This window comes from Gavialis gangeticus, unplaced genomic scaffold (genome assembly GCF_001723915.1).
Source record: "Gavialis gangeticus isolate Ggan-Ray unplaced genomic scaffold, GavGan_comp1, whole genome shotgun sequence".
Classification (NCBI taxonomy): Eukaryota; Metazoa; Chordata; order Crocodylia; family Gavialidae; genus Gavialis; species Gavialis gangeticus.
The window spans coordinates 168,540,051-168,548,956 of NW_017729032.1; positions in this window are offsets into that span (position 1 = coordinate 168,540,051).

Here is an 8,906-nt window from a genome sequence, read left to right on the forward strand (position 1 = left end):
TTTAAAAACTGGCGGGAGGGAAGACAATAGGATAGCAATATGGTCTAATATAAGAGCAGTGGAATGAAGGCTTGATGAGGTACGGAGTCTGTTCCTTGAGCAAGCAGCAGCACAGTGGGGAGAAGCTCAGGGTCAAGGTGTCCCAAAGAGTTGGGTTTGTGACAGTCCAAGTAGCAAATTCTCTGGAGGACAGGATTAGCATCAAAATGACCTTGATCAACTTGACCAAGTGAAATTCAGTAAGGACACTGGCACTTAGGACAGAACAACCACATACAGGCAGAAATACAGGTTAGAGAATGATTAGCTAGGCTGCAGTACTTGATTATATCATCATTAGGAGCATCACTTGCAAATCAAAGACAGTGATTCATCTATTCTGTGCAGAACTGATGAGACCCTACCTAAAATACTGGCTCCAGGACTTCAAGAAAGACATGAACCTATTATGGGTCTAGCAGAGAGTAATAGAAATTATTACAGATCTGGAAAACATGTTTTATGAGGAAAGGTTGAAGGGTTGGGTTTATTAAGTCTGGGGAATAGAAAGATTTAATAACAGTCTTAAAATATCTGAAGGGTGGCTATAAAAAAGATGGTCATAGACTATTCTATGTGGCCACAGGGTACAAGACAAGGACTAACAGTCTTAAATTACAGCATGGGAAATTTAGGTCAGTTATGAGGAAGAGCTTTCTTACTATGAAAGTGGTTAAGCAGTGGAACAGATAACTCAAGGTGGAAACAGACCTCGTCTGATTTCTCATTTGTGCTGCCTTCAACATTTTTAAGGTGGTGAAATGCAGAGGAAACAGATGTCCATACGCTTTCTTGCACCAGATGACATGAAAATCAGTGGCTCAATAAAAGGTAATAATAGACTTTGATACTTTGTTATGGCAGATGTCTATTACCTTGTGGCGTGTTCCCTACTCAGCCCACCCCGTTGAAATGCCACTTTCCCTGGTCTGGGGCAGGAGAAAAGTGCTTCTTCAGCTACCATAGTTCTGGGGCAGGGGGAAAAGTGCTTCTTCAGTCAGCCAGATCTACAGGGCTAGCTGTACAAAACACTCCTCCTTTCCCCACTGCCCCAGACCACAACATGGGTTTGGGCAGCAGGGAAAAGTGCCTCCACACTCAGCCAGCCTCATGGGTCTGGCTGGGTGGGGGAACACCCAGCATTCCCTGCTGCCCCTGTACTAGGTGGGGGAACACCAGAGTTCCCCACTGCTCCAGATCCATGGCATGGGAGTGGGGAAAGTGGGGAGATCAAACTGTCCCTTGTCCTGCACCATCAAGGTTGGGCCAAGGGGCAAAGTGTGATCTGAATCAGCTGTGCTGTGACATCGCTCCATTCAGCAGGGTCTATTTCTGTCCTCAGAGAGGCTATGGGATCTCCAGCCTTGGAGGTTTTTTAGATCAGCTTAGACAAACAGTTGTCTGTGGTGATTTAGACAGAAATGATCCTAATTTGGGTGGAGGCTGGACTGGATGACCTCCTGAAGTCCTTTCCAGCCCTACTTTTCTGATTCTATTGCATATGTAAATATATTTTGTGAATGAAGCATAGGACTTAATTATTTATTTTATTTTAGCAAAAATAGTTAAAACTTGTTAGCTACCATGATTGTAAATTTCAGTGTAATAATAACATCTAATTCTTACATAGTGTTTCATCATTAGCTCTCACAGCACTTTAGAAACGATGTCAATGTCATTATCCCTATCATACAGATGGTAAAGTAACGTACCAAAGATTATCATCTGGTCAATGGCAGAGTCAGAAACAGTACTCATGTCTCCCCAGTCCGAGGTAATTGCTTTATCCTGTTGTGTGAATGCGATGTAAATGCTTATTGCTAGTCATGCAAATATTTGTGCAATTCCTAGAATTTACTATTGTATTAAAGAGCACAAAAACTGAAAATTCAAGTGTATCCTCATTAGCTGCCACTTTAAAAAATGTTTAATTCTTTTGATATAATCCTTAGTACACAAATCAGTCATGCAGGATTTCCATGCCCATTCACATTTTGCATTGCTGGGTTGTATTGTAATATTGCCAAAATGTAAAGCACTAAATTAGCAGGCCTCCAATATTATGTATTATTGTTGCTTTAGTCTAAGTGAAGGTCAACTGGTTTTAGTCATGCTGAAATTTGGCATTAGAAATGTCAGCTTGAATATAATTATGATTGTTTTGCCTGAAAATGACTAGTCTGTTATTGCTTTTCCTGTTGCTGTCATCATAAGTAATAGTAGGACAAAGAAAAGAAGTTCGTACAAAAGGTTACTTTTATAATAATTCACTTTCCACACACATGAACCATGTTTAACTGTGTCATTGTAATGGGCACACGCTAACATCCACTTAATCTCATTGCTGTGTCCTAGAGCTTTCTCCATTTTGGGGTTCTTTTCCCACATGTATCCCACACTGTTTATTATCCTGTTGTGTAGCACCTTAAATTAGACTGGTACAACAGTTGGCTGTAGGCAAATACCCTGCACCTGAGCAGAGCTAGTTACAACTTGTCACCGCCCAGAAAACTTTCTAAGTCATATTAATGCTTACTACAATCTAACCCCAAGCTCTTAACCCCTAGACATTCAACACATTAAGGTTGATCTCTGATCTGTGTTATCCAGCTTGTGTTACATTAACATGTAACTACCCCAGGCTACACTTTAATGTGAATACCCCATCTGCCTCCCTCCCTTGCCAGCCTGGATCAGGCCCACTTCCCCTCCCCCGCAGAAGTCCAGATCCCTGACCACTGCCCTCCTGTCCCCTGCTTCCTTGTGGCTGCCCATGCTGTCTTTCCCAGGGGAGCAGGCAAGGGAGGGTTAACCTGCCTGCCCAGCTGATGCTGCCTCTATTTGTCTCTGGGCCAGGGTCAGCCCAGGGAAAAGCAGCAGCCCAGAAGTGGCAACAGCAGAGGCCAAACCATATTAACCCTTTGCTGCCTGCACCCCTGAGACAGTGTGGGCAGCCTCAAGTAAGCTGGGGGGTTCCCTGAGGCGGGGGGGGGCAAGGGCAATTTCCCCTACAGGTGGGGGAAATCGGGGGAGCCCTGGGAGGCAGGGGGAAGCCCAGAATGGGAGGCAGGGAGGATTCTTACCTTCAGTCCTCCAGGCCCCTGCTGGCCTGAATATGTAACTGCACCAAACTCAAGCTAGCACTAATAGCCATCAACATTTGAGCAGTTCACAATGTAATGCACAGCAAGGCCTTAAGAATGTCTCAACTGTCGCCCAGTGCTGCGTCTGCAGCTCTTGTAGCGATGTCAAAAATAGCTTTAAACTATCCAGCCATATAATTGAGTAGTAAAAACTTAGCATACCTAACTGCCAGGGTACTCACTCAACTTCCCAGGAAGGTTTTTCAACCTGTGCTGAACATTACGCTATTGATTTTAGGTTTTTAATCATTATTAGTAGCAACGTTTGATTCTGTGCTTGTAACATTTCCTGTACTAAGTACAAGTGTACAGATGGGAGAAAAAATCATGTCACAACAATCATGGTTTAGAAGGAACTTAGTAGACATCCAAGTTACAAATTACAGACTACAAAATTCAACAGTGTATTTTGTTTGCTGTGACCAATGCTTTTTTATGATGACTAGTGTTGTCTTACCGTTGTGCTGCTTTCTCCCCCCATTCTTCTTCATTGTATGCCTGTTCTCTGTCATTTTGGTATTCTGAGTGGCATCAGGGTAGAGACTGTACACCTATCTGTACAGCACCTAACCCAATGGGTGCTATAATACTGATAATAATCATACTCATGGACAAGCACTTTGTCTGCTGAAAAGAAAAAAACTCAGATGTTAGTCATGCGTTCATGGTCATTTAAAGCATGCTTAACTGCTCTGTCATCAGTGATAAGCAATTTATATTTTGGTTGTGCGTTTAAATCCTTATATGTCCATAAGAAATACTCCTTTTATATGCACAAACACAAACTGTTCTTGTAGAGAAGAAATCATTATTTCATTGATAAAGTTGTGGCATGATTCACAGTGAGATGTGTTTTACCTCCACCTGCTAAATGCCATCTGAAAAATGTTCTTCCTGCACCTTACAGTTGACAGTGCAGCAAAAATTATCATTGTTAGTGAATCTAGAGGATAATATTTGGTGACATATGCCTGACACTGAAATCCCAAGAGAAAATATGACTGCTCAGAAGCTATCAGAGTGGATATTTCCATGATAAAACTCACTATCAAAGAGGTGAAATATAAAGGGATGAGTGAAGAAACAAACTTTGTTAATGTTTACTGCAAGTTTAATTCATTATAAGTGTCTACTACCTTCTTTGAATACCTGTTTTAGTTCTGTACATGCTAACAGAAACCTCGGCTTCATAAATATTTATCTAAATAGAAATATTCGTCTTTTGTTTTATTCTTTTATACATCTTTTACATAGTTGCAATTAATTCTGAGATCTAGGTATTTGTGAGCACAGATAATCTTTGACCAGAATTAAAATACAGAATATGAGAAAAAATGTTTTCTTCCCCACAAAATAATATGGCTGTTATTACTGAACATGCTCTACTATTTTGTGATGCTGTGTCACGTTTGTATGACACTGGCCATGAGTAGGTTTAGGATTTTCTAAAGGGGTATACGGCACACCACCCCTTGGACCATTGAGGGATGGGGAAGAGACATAGATGGAGCCCCCATGTCAGCAGAAGACACTGTGAGCAAGGGATGGAGCAGACACACAAAGAGCTGGTGGGATCCCGCTCCCTGCCAACACTGCTGCCGCTTGTTGTCCTTGGCTGATCTGGGGCAAGAGGACCAGAGCTGTTCTTGTTCTCTCCACCTGCTGTTGCTGTCCCCAGCCAAGTCTGGTTCCCTGCAGACCTGCTTCCTTCAGTATGGGGCAGGAGTGAGTCAGAAGTGGCTCTGGGACTCCCCATGTCAGTTGGGGACAATAGTGGTAGCATGTAGGTTCCCAGTTAGCAAAAGATACCTGGAGTGCGGGCAAGCTAGGAACAGGTGCTAGGAGGAAGAGCTCATGAACTATTGCTGCTGTCGCCTGCTGAGCCCAGCACTCTGCATAGCCACAGCCCACGGCTGGAGCAGGGCAGGAGCAGCTCTGGGGCTTTCTTTGTGCCCAAATCATCTGGGGACATCAGCTGCAGAAATAGGGTATGTCTGCATCACCGAGCACCCTTCTCTTCCCACCAGATCTGCTCCTGAGACTAACTTGACTTTATAGTAAACAGACAAATTATTTTGTGCTATCTCTTCTGAGTGTCAAGAAGGAGAAAGAAGAGGAAGTAGGAGGAGGGTGTTTTAAAAAAGCTACAATTAGAAAAATGGAAAAAGCTAGAGTTAAGATAATCTGGTATTTTAGTTTCCTTTTAGGAAACGTGTGTTTCAGTGTAATATAAGTACCTCTTTTTGCACTTTTTACAGCAATAGCAATATCTCTAGCCAGGCAGCTAAATCACCACTCATCAGGATGGGATTATACCCTTAATAAGGGACCATGTTAGCAGTTACCAAAACAGTAAACAGACAACAAACATGCCTCTGGTATCCCTTGTACATGCTGCTAAATCTGACAGTCTGAATATCCTGCAATGGTTTCTATATCTATTTTTCCTTTTCCAGTATAAAACATCAAAAAAAATATAAATAATCTTTAGCACTGACTAGTGCCTGGGGTCCTCAAACTTTGAAGAGGTTGGGCCTGGACAACAGATAGACAACAGACACGCCAGGATCCCTTTTTAGCTTTTAGCAGCAAAATGTTTACACAACAGTTTTAGGCAAGGATGAAAATGTTTCTCTACCTCAGTCAATCTTATATTATAGCCTCTGGTACTGAGTCCTTTCTGGTGAAGACTGAAATATATTGAAAACTCAGCAAGGTGGAAAAATCTCTTACAAAACTGTCTGCAGACAAAATAAATAAATAATATAAACAAAAAGATTAGATTCTTTTAAACAAGTGAAATTACAGATGGATTAAAATTACCTGATCAGAAATTGGATGAGTTTATCAAGGGTTATATACATAATACTAGGTTAACTGACCCCAGCACTCTTTCTTGCCCAGGACAGGGGGTTGGACTCGGTGACCTACTGAGGTCCCTTCCGACCCTAACATCTATGAATCTATGAATATATGCTGTCAGTCAAAGAGTTTTTAAAAATGCACTTTTCAAATGTTGCTTACTATTATTTGAATGGGAATTGGGGATGAGGGAGTGTGTTTTGGGTGGGGAGGGGATTTTTACAATAAAACCAGGTAGTGTAACCAAACTAATGACAGTATATCTCTAAAATGTCATTTTTGTTTACATATTTTAATGCCTTTCACCAAGAAAAAAAGAAACACCTTCTTCCTCATCATCCATTTTTCTACCAATCCCCTCTAGCCAGCCTAATGAATCATTTCCATTTTACCAAGTTCTGTGTACTGCTATTTGATTTTGTTTGCAAATCTGTCAGTTAGTTTCATTGTGCACCTCTGCTATTTTTAATGTGGGCTATAATCGCCAAATATGGCAGCTCTGGTAGCTTTAATGCATTTTTCAGTATAATCCTGTGCTGTTCTCTCTGTGTGTTACCACTGAAATCTGTGTGCATACTGAGTAACTGTGCCTTGGCAGACCTGACTTAGCTCTAGGCTTCACTATTTTTGCAGGTTTAGTGCCAGATAGATTTCTTTTTATCCATTGGAAGCTATTCAAAATGCACATGTTGTTTTTCTTTAGTTCTTGCAATGTTACGATTGTCACTCAAGGAGCTCACGCAGTACTCAGGGTAATCAGAGGTTAGGCATGAAATGGTTTATGGTGTGGGAGGTTTAAATAACACTGTTTTCTCCCACAGCTGTAATTAACCTTAACCTGAGAGAGCTCCTTTAGAGGAGCAGTTGGAAGATATTACCTTCAGCATGTCTCACCCCACAGGTTTGTAAATCATCTATTAGAGATCGTTAATGTCAGTTGTTCATGTTGTAGGGGTTCAAACTTATTTTGTTCTCGCACAAAATCCCACAGGCCCAGTGAAATCTTTTTCTTGAAGCTGCAAAAAATCTTTAGGCACAGGTTTACTAGCTCAGCTGTTTGACCACATGGATGGATGTAAGCATTGAGATTTTTCTTATGGCTGGATCCTGTGTTGTAGTGAACATCCACCAAACACACTGAAGGCACCAGGAGTGTAGGTTACTCTGCACCCAGAATGATCTGGCTCTTTGATTAGAGCTATACCTCATGCTGTGGTACTATGTACATATTTTCAAGCCAATTTCAAACCAACTGACCCAGATTCCAAAATGTAGCCCCTACTTGCATGCATGTAGTAGTCCAGCCCTACCTGCATATAGGAGCAGCTGTATGCCTGAAGCCCAGCACCAGTATCTGGAGAACCAAAGCACACGGCTGTGTCACATCAAGCTGCTCAGGACCACTCCCAAGCCATATTGCCTGCCTTCACAGGAATAAGTGAATAAGGATTATTTCTCAGCCCTGCTCCTATGGTATTTCAGAGGCCATATAGACATGACCAATATTAGCAAGAACACAGAACAACTGGCCCTGAAAAAACATTTTAGGCACAAGAAATAATGTGACCAGCAAGCTGTATATAACTTTTTACTTGATCAACCCTTAGAAAACCCATCAGGTAAGCTGTGTAGGAACACTCAGGCAAGCTGAAGTGCTGTCAGCAGTCTAGCTGTGGTAGCATGGAAATACAGTTATGGCAAAAGTCTAGCTTTTAGTTCTTTTGGTTACCAATGCTTACTTTAAGGAAGCTGCTAACTACGGTAAAGTTACTCCCAGCAGTATTTTGTAAGGGATGAAATTACTTATTAGTCTATTCGATTTAAGTACTAGCAGCATCACTTACTTGAGTTTGCTACAATTTAGTGGACACTGCTGGCCTGCTGCTGAGTTTCCTCAACTCTCTTTGAAGTCCATGAAGCTGAAAACAAGCCACACTTTGAAGATGATTAGAGTTGTGTGAATAATTGACAACTTCGTTTGGTGACTGAAGCAAAAAAAAATCTGATTCATCTCCCTTCATGAAGTGTCAAAGTGGTCTGAGCACAGAAAAAGGATTAAGGAACTGTCCTAAATGAAAGTCCTGGCTCTGACAGTAGTTTGCTAAGAGAGTTCATGAAGTCACAGATTTTACCTAGCTTGATTAAAATGATTCTTTCAAATGAGCTAGTTTTAGATTACAGTAAATATCGTTTAACACCCATGAAGATAAAATATAACATCTGTTTTGCTCACTTTAGCTGATCTGTTATAATGTAATTGTCAGCTTTGGCTTCACTACAACCACCACCCAAGAGTTTTAACATACTTTGTTTCTGCACAGGTGGAAAAACAGTTTTCCAATTATGTTAAGCTTACTTGAGTGTAAGAGTTCTCTCCCACTCCCTTTCCCCAATGTTGATATGAATGCTTAGCCCCAAAATGTCAAACACATTTCAAAAGAGAACATCGGGTATTCAGTATCTCTGAAAATCCAAGCTGTCCTTCTTTAGCTTCCTAAACTGTGCATTTAAGAACCAAGGGTGAAAATACTGGCATTGAACTGTGTGTGTCAGGCCCCTGAGGTGTTATCTTTATTATGTAATTAACAGAATAAGTTTAGGCATGCTACACATACAACGTAATTATGCCACAATAAAAATGGCCAGTCACGTCACAAAGATGTTGTTTGAAGAACGTAGAACACTTTTATTGCTGATTACTATTAAGCTTTAATTTGAATATGTGGCATGTCTCACGTAGAGTGACAGTGTTTGGTCAGGTCCTCCAGCATGCTGGGGTAGACCTCTCTCTCTCTCTTTTGCCACCCCCATCCCCCTTTCCTGAAATAATGGTCCTCTCTGTGACGCATGCTGACCTTTGCT